The sequence below is a fragment of the Hibiscus syriacus genome, unplaced genomic scaffold, assembly GCF_006381635.1.
Source record: "Hibiscus syriacus cultivar Baekdansim isolate YM2019G1 unplaced genomic scaffold, ASM638163v2 tig00110890_pilon, whole genome shotgun sequence".
NCBI classification, from domain to species: Eukaryota; Viridiplantae; Streptophyta; class Magnoliopsida; order Malvales; family Malvaceae; genus Hibiscus; species Hibiscus syriacus.
This window is the reverse complement of record NW_024062900.1, coordinates 2,075,999-2,091,456: the sequence shown is the minus strand read 5'-3', so window position 1 is coordinate 2,091,456 and position 15,458 is coordinate 2,075,999. Positions and strand designations below refer to the sequence as shown.

Here is a 15,458-nt window from a genome sequence, read left to right as displayed (position 1 = left end):
ATGGTTTTATTGGTTTTTTTATTGCTTTTTTCTAATGATTGGTTTTTTCATCAGTTGCATGATATTCCATTAACATCCGAATATATGTGTCGATTCTTCTTATGTATGATGTTCAAAGATGTCAAAGTGATACATCTCTATATATCATTGTCTCAACTATTGACGTTTTTTTTGTCATAGAGTCACTAGTCGCTCGTTAATATATTTTACTTATGATTATCATAATTGTATATATAACATTGTTCTAAATGATGCCATTCATGACTGATGTAATCCACACACGTTTTTCAAAATAAAAATATCATATTAATAAATTCACATTCTCAATTCCTCCAATATCCAACTAAGAATTACTTCCATCTTGTCTCAATCAGCAGAAAGCATAAGAAAGTTGATTTCATTTTATTCAATGTTAGATGCTTCAGCTGCTTCCATTTTCGGTGAAAAGTTTCTCACTATGCGCCCTTATAGATCAGACTACACCAAGTCCTTACCTGCCACAATCAGTCAAGTGAAGATTAAATATGTAGAAAATGAAAAGAGGAAGAACTACTCGTAAACCATTAGTCTATTGATCGTTCATTAATCTCTTTTATTTTAGTACGATGAGATTACAAGGTAACATCTTTTTTAAAAATTCAACTATTTGACAATGAACACTCAAACACCACTGCAAACTTCTTGCTCAAACTCAAGTCCTCTAAGAATAACGATCATCCCTTAACCCTTGTTCGTTTATTTTATATCTAAAATATAAGAAATATTTTTATTTATAGTTTGATTATTATTCAGAACTTTTAGTCATTTGTGAACATGTTCAATTATATATTCACAAACATATTCATGTACACGATCTTATAATATTGGCAAACATATTTGTTTAGTTCACAAAAAAGTCCACAAGAGACTAAACAAATGAACACACAATTTTAAATAAAAAAACACATTTTTGAAATTTTTAACGAGCATGAACTGAACACAAACTTAAAAATGAACAGATGAACATGGAGAAATGTATGCTCGTTCAAGTTCGATTCATTTATAACCCTAACCCAGATGGTGATTTATCATGTCCTTTACTAGTAGTTTCAATAACTTTAGAATCAACATTAGAGATGCACATAGCCGGATTTAAATCCGATCCGGATCGGATAAAAACCGATCTGGTTTTTTCACCAAACCAAAAAATCGATTTATAAAAAAATCGATTCGGATCATAACCGGTTTGGAGGGCCGGATGATATAACCAGTATAACTGGTTTCGGTTTGAAAAAATCCAGTTTTTTAAAAAAAACCGATTTTTAATCCGGTAAAAAATCCGATCACCCAATTTTTTAAACCCCATACCGGATTTTTAAACCTGACCGGATTTTTTTCCGGATAAAAAACCAATTTTTTATCCGGTTTTTTCAAACCGATTTTTAATCCGGTAAAAAAATCCGATCGTCCAATTTTTCCCCAAACCGGTTATACTATCCGGTTTTAAAATATCCGATCCGATTTAAAAAAAAAAATTGGTTTTTCCCAAATCCGATTTCGGATATTTTTTTACGTAAAATCGAATATTCGAATTTTTTGTGCACTTATAATCAACATGCCACTTTTCAGCTAGGGTGATTATTATTCCATCTTTCCAGAAATTATCGATCAAAATTTAAAAGGAAAGCAGTAGCACATGTACGGTAAACAATTATAAGGCGAATTCTTCCTGCGGGTAAGAAATTACAAGGTAAAAATGTCACAACATTGATAATGACAAATGCATGCAGCCTAAAACAATAAAATGCATGTCAAGGGAGATGAATAAGGGCATAAAAAAGCCGCATACCATCACAGCGGATACATATTTCTGGTACATATTTAACTTCACCATTTATGCTGTCAATGTAAACTCTAGTCTCAATATCACCCTCCACAAAGACTTGAGAGCTGCATCAAAAATTCATTCCTCATTTGCATAAACACGATGTCATTTTCTTAGATAATCCGAATTTAGATTGTATTAAGTATGAATATGTTACTTTTTAGTGATTTGTTGAACTGCATATGCCCCAAGTGTATCATTATGTACAGCAATTCGATGCCATTGGGCAGGTTTCGGTGTGTTTTGGTCCCGAACGGTTCTCTGGTCATACATACCACCTGTTCCGACTGTAAATATAGTCACAGTTTTTCCATTTCTCAATATCTTCTGCACGGGGGCTTGGCCAACTTTTCCACATATAATTGCCTGTAAGAATACAAAATACTTGTTTACATCCCCATTTAAAGGAAACAGAAAAGACAAGCAGGAACATGTGCATGTACATAAAAAAGATGGGTGATTGTCTGGGGTGAATACATGGCAGTATATGCTCAAAGACTCAACCATTTGACATTGAATGCTAAGACATCCCTGCATATGCGGTGATCAAACCTAGGACCTTAAAGACTAATATCAATTCTTTAACCGCTGAGGTCACATGATTTGTGTTTTATTGTGATAATTTTAAATATATTTGTACTTAAAATTAAATAAAAAAACATATATTTATAAATACTCTGTAAGAATTTTATAATGTTCATTATATAAACCTTCTTTGGTGCCCTAAAGAATACTTTTTGCTTCTCCCTGTTTCTAGCCCTAAAGAATACTTCGTGCTCCAGCCTGTTACTAATTTATAGGTGTATGATATGTATTACATAAGCAATCTATACAACCTTTACTGATTAAAGGCAATAATTATATCTAGAATCCAAGATTTGCAGCAACAAATGTGTGCTATATATTCACTCGCAACCAAGTTCTTGCCAAAGATTTAAATTGCGATTGAATTTATCAGAATTAGTTGAAGAGGATGTTTCAGAGGATCCATGGGCGGAGAGCTCCTCGGACTGGAGCCAAGAGGATGTTCAGTCGTAGTAAGAAGGGCACGTGGGTTTTTTTTTTTTTTTTGATAAGAATTTCAAGCCTCATTAAAAACCCCCTTCTTGATTAATGGAGCTTGTAGGGAAGCTCCTTAATCAACGGAAGGAGGAAAAGAGTGCCTTAGGATTTTATTGAAACAGAAAATTACATAAAATCCACACAAAATACAACCAAGAAAACACCCAACAGAACCAAATAAGCTGAAAACACCCATAAAACATCCAAACTAAAAACACAGAAACAGCGAAAACAACAATAGTAACCCCTAACAAAACACAGAAAAAGAAGAAACAACTCTAAACAACCATCAACAACTTAACTAACTCAGCCTATGCCTTCTTTAGCTAAGGCATCAGCCTCTAAATTGGCTGTCTTATTAACCCATCTAACAACACCTTCAAAGGCCTTAAGCCTATGAACAATATCTTTAATCAAGAAAGCATATACAACAGGACATAATTCCACCCCCTTTATCCAATCCACAGCGACCTTACTATCACTCTCTATAATCAGACGGTCCTTGATCCTCTCTCGATGGGATGCAAAGAAAGACAACCCCATAAGAATAGCCTTTAACTCCATCAACGTAGGAGGTCCTGGACCAGCAGTTTCCTTGAAATAGGCTAAAGTAGAACCGGATGAATCTTTTAAAACACCTCCTAGCCCGCTTTTCTTCCAATCCCATGTAGTGGCAGCATCAACATTTAATTTAACAAAACCTAGACCAAGGCAGAGAGGAAGTAATCTTACTCGAGTTTATAGAAACTAAGTCCCCAAGAGAAGGATCGAAAATGAGTGAGTCCTTAAGAATAGGAACTTCTTTATACTTTGCTAAGAACCAAGAAGCAAGCCTAAATCTAGCTAAAAAGAAGAATTCTGCCTTATCAAACTTTCCCCCTTCAAACACCACGAAATTCCTCATTTTCCAAGTGGTCCAAAGAACGACCCCTGGAATAAAAGGCCACATCAAAGAGTTTGACTTTAATCCATCCCAAGCTAGAAAGAAACTTTTAGCATCCGTAGGTAAAACAGAACAAATCCTCCAATAACTTAAAAACTTATTCCAAAGGGACCACACCACCGAACAAGAGAAAAACAAATGAGAGGGAGACTCATCCGACAACTTGCATAGGGGACATAATACATCTTCAATTCCCTGAACACCTCTTTTGACAAGTTCAGTCCTAACAGCCAGCTTCCCATGAGCGATCTGCCAAAGAAAACACTCTACTCTTGGAGGCAGTAGGCCTCTCCAAATAAACTTCTTCCAGAAAAGTACCTCATCCAATCCCAAAGTCTCCGATGAACATAGATTAACAGTTGATTTAACAGTAAAAACCCCATCTCCAGTCCCTTTCCAAAGCACATGATCAGGAAAATCCGGAGAGAGCGAAAAATTCGAAATGATAGCCAGCAAGTCAGACCATTGTTCAAGTTCCCAATCATGAAGAGTTCTTCTAAATTTAACATCCCAAGTCCAAACAGAACAGATATACTCACCGAATTCAGATAATTTCCCAAACTGATTTAAGGAAATAGTAAATAGTCTTGGGAAAATGACAAGTGGATAATCCACAGCCCAAATATCTTGCCAAAACCGAATATTTTTACCATCACCAACATGAAAACTACACATGCTTCTAAATTTAGTGCCAAAAAAGTCTTCTTTAAAATAATTATTAAGCAATGATCTCCAAATCCAGGATACTTTAGGAGGAACCTTACTGTCAAGAGTTAAAACTGAAGAATCGAGTCTATATTTGGCACAAACAACTTCCCTCCAAACTGCGTCCCTATCATTGGCAAACCTCCAAGTCCATTTCCCTAAAAGCGCTCTATTCATCAAGTTGAGATTAAGAACTCCTAAGCCCCCTTCACTCTTCGGCTTGCAAACATTGGACCAGCTAACCCAGTGGATTTTTCTAATGTCAGTTCCCCCTCCCCATAAGAAATTTGACATGATAGAGTTAAGGGTTTTTAGGACCGAAGCTGGAATTTTAAAAATGGAAAGGTAATATGTAGGAAGCGAACAAAGAACCGCCTTGATTAACACTAGCCTCCCTGCTAAAGAGAGAGATGCAACCCTCCACCCGGTTAGCTTGTTAAAAAAATTATTAATGACTGGTTCCCAAATAGCTGCAGAATTCCTAGTAGCCCCAAGGGGAAGCCCTAGATATTCGGAAGGAAATCTTCCAATTGAACATCCAATAGAATTAGCCCATTCCAGCAGTTCCCCCTCATTAACATTAACCCCAAACAGTTTGCTCTTCTTCAAATTCAGTTGTAGACCAGAAACCACTTGAAATACTCTAAGCACCCTTTTGACATTCTGAATTTCCCTTTTCAAAACACCAGAAAATATAATCAAATCATCCGCAAACTGTAAATGAGACATATGCAGACCCCTGTTCTCTGCCAATCACCATTCCAGAAAATAAACCTTGAGACACAGACCTTCGTATCAATAGATTAAGTAGCTCCCCTACTAAGTAGAGGAATGGGTTCAACGTTCCCAACAAGGCAAAAACACAAAAACCGAGGAAGGTTTGAATTTTTGCTCAAATTCAAAAAACAATTCTCCAACAGATTTGTGTAAAGGAGTGAAAGCTGCAGGTGAAGTCCCCACCCGGTATGAAAAGTCGGAAGGTTTTATTGAAGGGAGAGAAGATGGGAAAAGTATGGGGGTGTTTCTTATGGGCATTACATAGTTGACTGGGATAATGGGCTTCAGGAAGGCCTGGGAAGACATAAGTTGAGTGGTTTGGATCAAGAAAATGGAAGAGTAACCATGGGCTGTCATATTCCCATAACAGATACTAGTGAGGAGCAGCCTCGAGCTCCTCTGCAATGTGGGCCTGGAAAGATGTCTCAACAAAGATTTTCTGGAAAGAGTGAGGCTGGAAGAAAAGCGGGAAGAGGTTTATGTAAGTGTGTCTATTCGAGATCAAGAAGGAGAGGAGTTAAGAGTTGTGTGGGTATAAGATCAGATTATGTTTATTCAATGGAGGCTGCAGGAAGGGCAGAGGCACTTGAGTGCTGGAATGTTAGCAAACTGTTAGGGGTTAAGTTTAGAGGGGGGCAGCAAGCTTTTATGGAAAAAGCAGCTCCACTGGTTAAGGAGAGAGAAGTAAAGAGGAGTAGTTAAGGGGTATTGGTTTGTAAGGTTTTCAAGTGTTATTGATGTCAAATTGGAAAGTATTGTCTTGGAATGTTAGGGGTTTAGGTAGGAGGGTAAAAGCTAGAGCAGTAAGGAGGTTCGTTGTTGACAAGAAGCCCACAATTTTATTTATTCAAGAATCGAAATTGGAGTTAGTGAGTCCTTTATTGAGAAAAATGGGAGGGAATATTTTGACAGGTTCGACAGTTTCTTCAGCTAAAGGAACTGCTGGAGGTTAAATACGTTGTGGAATGAAAATGAGTGTGATGTTAAGGAAGAGGTCATTCACAGGAGATTTCTGGCAGTAAGAGGAATTATTGAAGAGTTCTCGGGGTCTAGTTGGTTTATAAATGTGTAAGGACCGAGTGTGGATTCTGAAAAAGAGTTGTTTTTTGGGGAGTTGCTTTCTATTTTGGAAAATACAGACTGCCCAGTGTGTCTTGGAGGGGATTTTAGTGTTGTTCTGTCACAGGAAGAGAAGGCTGGAGGTGAAGTGAACTTGGCTTCAATGAATGTTTTTAGACAATTTGTGAGCAATGCTAATTTGATAGATTTACCTTTGGTTGGAGGTAGATTTACATGGTGTAATAATAGGGATGTACCAACCTATGTGAGATTGGATCGTTTTCTTCTGAATCAGGATTTTTCATCATTTTCCCCAATGATAAGCCAAAGTCTTCTACCTAGGTCTGTTTCGGATCACAACATGATTTTGCTGGAAAATAGGTGCTGGAATTGGGGTCCTAAACCTTTCAAGCTGTTCAACTATGTTACGGAGGAGGAAGGGTTTGGGGAGATGATGGAAAAGGAACTGTTTAAGTTGTGTTAAGTATAGAAGAAAATTCCAATTTCCACTGTGTTAAAAGGGGTGGAGAAAGCTGTGAAGAGATGGTCTAATAAGGGTAACCTAGAGCTCCCTTGGAAAATTAGTTCTTTGGAAAAACAAATTCAGAAGATAGAAATGGATATGCAACAAGGTTTTTCTATGCTATCGATGAAGCAACTAATGGAGGCGAAAAAACAATTGTAGGATCTATATAAAACTAAAGAATCGATTTGGTTTCAAAAGTCGAGTGCTAAGTGGATTTTGGAAGGGGATAAAAACACAAGATTTTTTCATCAATGTGCTGGAGGTAAAGGTAGGAGGAATTGTATAAAGTCCCTCAAAGTGGGGAATGAAGTCACTTCGAATCCTAGTAGGATAAAGGCCTCAGTGGTGGAATTCTTTAAGGTTTTGTTTCACCGGGAAAATACACTGGAGGTCAACGATTTGGAACTGGAATTTCTAAAACTTTCGAATGGGCAAATTATGGCTCTTGAAAAGCCATTTTCTGAAGAGGAAATCTGGGAAGTAATTGCAACTTCAGACAACAACAAAGCGCCTGGACCGGATGGGCTAAATTTAGGGTTTTTTAAGAAATTCTGGTCAAGTTTGAAAGAAGTTTTGCTGCTGTTTTTTTGGGAGTTTTATGAGGGAAAGGATTGGGATATGGAGATTAATCACTCTTTCATTTCTCTCATTCCTAAGAAGGTGAATCCGGAGGGGATTGATTGATGATTTTAGGCCTATTAGCCTTGTTGGAGGGTTTTATAAAATTCTTTCAAAGGTTTTAGCTAGAAGGTTGAGCTTATGCATCAATGAAGTTATAAGTCCGTCTCAATTTGCATTTTTCCCGGGAAGACACATTATGGATTGCAGTTTTATTGCAAATGAAGGTATTGACTTTTGGAGGAAGAAAGGATTGAAGGGGTGGTATTTAAGGTGGATTTTAAAAGAGCTTATGATTCGGTGAATTGGGAAATTTGTAAAATGGGATTTGGGGTTAGATGGTGCTCTTGGATACTTAAATGTGTGTCGACTGCTTCCATTTCGATCCTAGTAAATGGGAATCTAACAGAGAAAATTCACCCTTCAAGAGGTTTAAGGCAAGGTTGTTCATTATCTCCGATGTTGTTTAATTTGGGAGGGGAGTTGTTGCATTTACTGTTGGCAAAAGCAGTGGACAAGGGGTTGTTTTCAGGTTTAGAGCTAGGTACTCTTGATCGATCTTTCATGTTATCACATTTACAATTCGCAGAAGATCTTATAATTTTCAGCAAAGCATCAATCCGCGATTTGGCAAATGTTAGAAGGGTGTTGTTGATTTTTGAGCTATTGGTGGGGTTGAAGCTGAATTTAACAAAAAGCAGAATATTTGGAGTCAATGTTGAGGAGGAGGTTCTATATGCTTGGGCTAAGGAGATTGGATGTTCAATGGGTTCTTTTCCTTCGGAGTATCTAGGGCTACCGTTGGGGGCCAAGAGGAACTCCTTTGCCTTGTGGGAGCCTGTTGTGCAGAAATTCTATAGTTCATTGGCTGGATGGAAGGCTAAATCCCTATCGTTGGTTGGAAGGGTTGTTTCGGTTAAATCCGTTTTGTGTTATCTCCCTATATACTTCCTATCTATTTTTCGGATGCCAATTACTGTTTTCAACAAGTTAAACTCTATTATGGCAGATTTTCTATGGGGAAGTTCTGCAGAAAAGAACATTCATTGGTTGAATTGGAAGTCGGTGTGTAAGCCAAAGAAATTGGGAGGTTTAGGGATTCCGAGCTTGTTGCTCTTGAACAGGGCCCTTTTGGGAAAATGGGTTTGGAAATTTGCATCAGAAAAAAAACTCTGTGGAAAAAAGTGATGTGCAGTGCGAATAACTTGGATCCGAATTCTATGAAGATTGGGAATAAATGGACAGCTACAGCTTCTTGGATTTGGAGAGGAGTTGTACAAAATTTCTTTGCTACTGATGAATTTGGGGATTGCATAAGAAAAAACATGTGTTTGAGAGCTGGAAATGGAGAATCAGTGGAGTTTTGGAATGATATTTAGCTAGGTATGGTTCCTCTGAAGGATCGATTTCCAAGACTATTTGCATTATCGAATAACAAAATGGGTAAGGTGGCAGAATTCAGGATGAACAATAATTCAGGATGGGTGTGGGATATACAAGTGAGAAGAAATTTGGTGGATTGGGAGGAGCAATGGATGCAACTTATTTCATTGTTGAATAGCACCACTCTATCATTATTAGAGGAAGATTGTTGGAAATGGCTAGGTAATGATGAGGACTGTTTTTCAACTAAATCGTGCATCACAAAGTTTTATGACCAGGAGGGTAATGATGGAGAGGAGGGAAATTAGGAGAGGCATGTTTGGGTAGGGGTTGCTCCTCCACGCGTAGAAGCTTTTGTTTGGCAAGTTGCACATCAAAGAGTTGCAGTTAAGGAGTTGTTGAAGAGAGGAGTGACTGGGATTGATGATCTTTTATGCCCGATGTGTGGGAAGGGTGAGGAGTCGATTTCACACCTGTTTTTGCATTGTGAGGTGATTTGGGTTCTGTGGTATAGATTTTTGAGGGACTGGAATGTTTCTTTTGTGGTTCCTAAGAAGGTGATTGATTTTTTAATTTTGTTGGATGATTTAATTCCGATATCAACTATTTGGAAATTCATTCCAAGGGCGGTGTTGTGGTCGGTTTGGAAATGCAGGAACGAGATTATTTTCAAGAAAGGGAAGATGGATTTTGCACTGCTGTTCATTCTCGCTAGATTTAAAACTGCTTCTTGGTTTGGGGCGAGATTCAAGGATATTAATATTCCTTTCAACTCCGTAGTTGGGGATTTAAAATTGGCAGACTCGATAGGAAGACAGAAACACAGGTACGTTCCTCCTTCTAGGTGGGTACCTCCGCCAAAAGGGTTCCTTAAACTCAATGTTGATGGGGCAATGGTTAAGGGATGGGACAAAGGGGGAATTGGCGGTCTGATTAGGGATGATAGAGGTTTGAAACTAGGATCATTCTCTGAAAAAATTGGAGGCGGTCCTCCTATTCTTGCAGAGTTGTTGGCGATCAAAAGAGGTTTAACTCTCATTGAAGAGTTAGGATCTTTTCCAACTCACACGCTTATTTTGGAATCAGACTCGACCACTGCCCTGAAGTTGATTAAAAATCCAGATTTATGTACCCCGTTATTTCAGTCCTTGGTAAGAGGCGTAGTTACTTATGAGGAAGGAAAGTGCATCATTTCAAGACATATTTCGAGAGCTGCTAACTGGGAAGCGGATAAGTTAGTAAAAGATGGTATAGGATGATCTTGTGGTTATGAGTTGTAGTTATTAAGTTGTGGTGTTCATTCAGGTTTTTAAGGATTATGGTTTTAGTGTTGCAATATTTGTTTAGGTTGTTAAGTCTTATGTTATAAGCAGACTATGGTTATGGACCGGTTGTATGTTATGATTCAGATTAATATAATTCAGAGGCGCTCTTTTCCTCATTCCTATGTCCTTCATGTTACTTATATAACATGTAGGATATGAAGGGGGTTTTAATGAGGCCTATATTCTATCAAAAAAAATTAAAAGGAAAGCAGTAGCACATGGACGGTAAACAATCAGTCATAATTCAAACGAAAAAATTACAACTTACTCAGGTCAACAAAGGATATATTGTTAACACCTGGACCAGGCTTTATAAGGCGAATTCTTCCTGCGGGTAAGAAATTAAAAGGTACAAATGTCACAACATTGATAATGACAACAAAATTGATAAACTCATTCAGATGGAAAAAAAACACACAAAAAAAAGCATAATCAAAGCAAAATTCAATGCAGAAAGCTACTTTCTTGCAGAAATTAAACTCAGTTTTAGATCAAATTCACATGGCACTCCTCAAATGAGGAGGTAATATAAAACAGACAACCGATGCATGCACCCTAAAACAATAAAATGCGTGTCAAGGGAGATAAATAAGGGCATAAAAAGCCGCATACCATCACGGCGGATACATATTTCTGGTACATATTTAACTTCACCATTTATGCTGTCATTGTAAACTCTAGTCTCAATATCATTAAGAATGAACATGTTACTTTTTAGTGATTTGTTGAATTGCATATGCCCCAAGTGTATCATTATGTACAGCAATTCGATGCCATTGGGCAGGTTTCGGTGTGTTTTGATCCCGAACGATTCTCTGGTCATAAATACCACCTGTTCCGACTTTAAATATAGTCACAGTTTTTCCATTTCTCAATATCTTCTGCACGGGGGCTTGGCCAACTTTTCCACATATAATTGCCTGTAAGAATACAAAATACTTTTTTAAATCCCCATTTAAAGGTAACAGAATAGACAAGCAGGAACATGTGCATGGACATAAACAAGATGGGTGACTGTCTGGGGTGAATACATGGTCGTATATGCTCAAAGACTCAACCATTTGACATTGAATGCTAAGACATCCCTGCATATGAGGTGATCAAACCGAGGACCTTAAAGACTAACATCAATTCTTTAACCACTGAGGTCACATGATTTGTGTTTTATTGTGATAATTTTAAATATATTTGTACTTAAAATTAAAAAAATATATATTTATAAATACTCTGTAAGAATTTTATAATGTTCATTATATAAACCTTCTTTGGTGCCCTAAAGAATACTTCTAGCTTCTCCCCGTTTCTAGCCCTAAAGAATACTTCGTGCTCCGGCCTGTTACTAATTTATAGGTGTATGATATGTATTACATAAGCAATCTATACAACCTTTACTGATTAAAGGCAATAATTATATCTAGAATCCAAGATTTGCAGCAACAAATGTGTGCTATATATTCACTCGCAACCAAGTTCTTGCCAAAGATTTAAATTGCGAATGGATTATGCCAATAGTGGGCCCTATTCTGATAGGGGACCGCTATTTAACTCCCTCGTTCTCACTGATTAAAAAACTAACAAGAGGCTATTATACCTTGTGTACACCACGAAAATCCCAACCCTTTCCAGGATTGACACCTTGGGGCTGTGCCTCACGCCTGTCTTGCTTGACGGTTAAAGTATCAACTGACTCTTTGTCCATCCAGCCATTATCTTCGGAATCATCAACCGAACCTGTTGAATACCACATCTTGGAGGTACGTCGCACACCATCAACTATAACATTTTCATTAACAAAGTTACGAATGACATTCCAGTTTCATTAACAACAATTCTGTCATGCACATCAACTGTTTGGTAAAATTGCTGAAAGAACCAACATTGATCAGCATAGTTAGCCTACATAATTACAATCTTTTATTTTTCGGGGTAATGCCAGCCCTAAAAGTTCAAAGAACAATATGAAAACAGTGTCTATACCAATACGTTTAATCTCATAGTCATAACCATAAACGTAAAAGAGAGAGGGGGAGAGACCTAGAGAAGAGTTGGGTGTTGTAGAAACAGAGACTCTAAGGAGCTTTGCACATCTGATGGCAAGTGAAGTCATGTTGTATTCCAGTGAGTTGATCCAAAGAAAAACCCGAGGAAGGGGGATGAAGAAGAAAGCAAGAGAAATGAAACAAAAATGAAAGGAGAAAGCTTTGGAAGAGTTTTAGGTTTTGGAGAAGTAGAATGGGCCTTTTTGTATGGCCTTTTCACACAGAAATAAATATTTGGGTAACTACACGATAATAATTTATGTTTGTGTTTAATATAAGTATTTATGCACTAAGATACAAAATATATATATCATGTTATCTATTTTAGAGCAAGCAATGGTCTTGTCTTAAAGGTTGGATAGATGCTTAATTTATTAATTTGGCAAGGTTTGAATTTTTTTTGCTCCAATTTATTTCCTTTAAACCATAGGGCGATATATGTCACTCTTTAATTGGTGGAAATAAATATATTAAATCAAAATAAAGTTATTCCTCCAACCAAATGGTGATATGTGACATGACATGCGGCATCATTCGATTGGAGGATTAAATTTATTTTAAATTATTAAAAATATGACTAAATTGGGAGAACATATAAATAACATGGATCAAATGTGTTATTATATCAAAGGGGTGACCACGTCTTAATTAAATAAATAAAAAAAATGGTCATCCCTTATATTTTTTAAAATCAAAAAAACACAAAAATAACTCATCATTTGTGTAATTAACCGTAAATATTTCAATTCATTGCTTGTTGCTATTGAGTTGTAAATAGTCCAATAAATAAATAAATGCCTCAAATACATATTAATCAAATTCCTCATTTTTTTACTAGAAAGGGAAATAAAAAATTAGCTCTTTCTATTAATTATTGCTTGTTAAATGGTTTTTACTTTTTTTTTAACTACTTATTTGATGATCCATCTATTATTTAATTTTTTTAGTCATTTAATTATTTTTTATTAAAATCATATATAAAATTACATTTTAATTTCTATTTTAGTCAACTGCCATTAAAAAATTAATGGTGATGTTGAAGTATCACCGATAGACAATGCCACATTAGCATTGAAAAGTAAAAAAATATACATTCCTAACTGTTTGAAAAATGTAATGTTAAAATAACCATTAATGTTTTAACAACGAATGACCAAAATAATATTAATAATTTTGAAAAATAATAATAATTTGATGATCAAAACAAAAACTAAGTAATAGATGTTCGGCCAAATAAGTAATTTATCCTATTTTTTCATTTAAACTTTAGATTTGATTATATATTTTAACCATTAAAAAATTTTAACCTCTTATGCCCCTAAAAGTTAGTTTATATATATATATATATATTATTATATATATATATATATATATAATGTTAAAATATATCAAAGCACTACCAACGGGCACTACCAACGGGTTAGTTCAAGTAGTAAATAACTTGATATCGCTTAAGTAATGCATTGGGTTCTCATCTTTGTGTATTCTGAAAACCCCCGTTGGGAGGCTCCCCACCAAAGCTAATTGTATGATGTAGGTCGTCCGAATTAGTTAGGACGAAGCATTGGAACCAAGGGTTCAACCAAAAAAAATATCAAAGAACTTCTTACATTAATCTATAATTTTTAAGTAAACTACATAAATGATCCCTACTATTTAAGTTTTTTATTTTTTCAGTGAAATTTCAAGAGCAACAAAATGGTAATTAATGTTATCAATTTATAAGAAATTGATCATTAACGTTATTGATTTGTAATAAAATGATCACTCCACCATCATTATAATTAAACTGAAGATGTGACAACATTAACAAAAAAAACAATTAATATTTAATTTTAGCCCTAAACAATTGCTATAACATTAAATATATCTTTAAACAATCGTTGTATATCTAGTTTATCCTAAAAACTTTCTAATTTCTATTTTTTTTAAACACCCCACCACATTCCCTGATTCAAATCACCTTTCTTACAAAATCCGCACTTAAACAAAAGGTCGCTCATTGGAACAAGTGATGTGACGCCACCTGGAGATGTATCAGAACGTTAAACTTCTAAAAACTGAACAAGGGATGTTCATATTTTGAGTTGTGCCTTGTTGGTCTTCCTCGCTTATGGAGTTGCACAAAATTTGGTAACTACTATCAGGGCCGGCTAGGTCAGGGCAGGAGGGGTGCCCCGCCCAGGACCCGCAAATTAAACCCTTTTGAAGTATAATATTTTTCTTATTTTTTATAATAAAATAAAAATTTGTAAAATAAAATAGGGTTAAATATGCATTTTGTATTTAAATTATTAGTTTTGATTCATTTTAGTATTTAAACATTTATTTTTGTAAATCATATACAACGTTTAGTTTTTATTTCATTTTAATGCTCATTGTTAAAAACTTAACGTTTTTAGTACTCAAAATATTTATTTTAGTTTGTTTTAATACCTAATCTACCAATTTTAGTTTGTTTTAGTACCTAAAGAGTTTTATTTTTAAAAAAAACTTAACATTAAATTTTGATTGGAGTACTAAAATAAAATAAAATAAAATAAAATAAAAACTAAAGTTTTCAACAACGGATACTAAAATGAAACAAAAATTTAAATTGAGGTATGGTTTTGAAAAAATTAAATGTTTAGGTACTAAAACAAACCAAAATTAATAGTTTATGTACTAAATACGTAATTCACCCAATAAAATAATATGGCCCATGAATTTATAAGCTGCCAATTGTCATCATGGGATTTTGTATTAAGTTAATAAATTGCTCTTCTCATAAATTCGAATTTGATATTTCTTTCCTAAACTAAAAAGAAATCACTTGAATCTTTAATTTTGGTCTTTCCAAATTCCCACTGTAAATTCATCAAAACTTTTTCCCGATTTTTCATATCAATGAAAAAATTATTAACGTTATTTTCTTCTTCAAAACTTAATGAGAGGAAATTTTTTTTAAGTATAATTAGCATGTTTCTTTTCTCTTCCATGTTTAACGATTCTTCTGAAAATTATTATTCTCATTTTCATACAAAGTCACAATTGTTTATCATCAATTGTGGTACTTGAATCATATTGAAGATTGTTCCCTCCCTCTTTGAACTTTTCTTTTTCTTTTGAATTTTTTTCTTTTTTCACTAACACATGAGAGAGAAAACTGAATTCTTAC

The 15,458-nt window shown here is 35.3% G+C and overlaps 1 pseudogene; it reads right to left on the bottom strand.

The window, feature by feature from the left end:
- Positions 1-2,045: 2,045 nt before the first annotated feature.
- LOC120144561 lies at positions 2,046-12,453 on the bottom strand (annotated as a pseudogene).
- Positions 12,454-15,458: the final 3,005 nt, after the last annotated feature.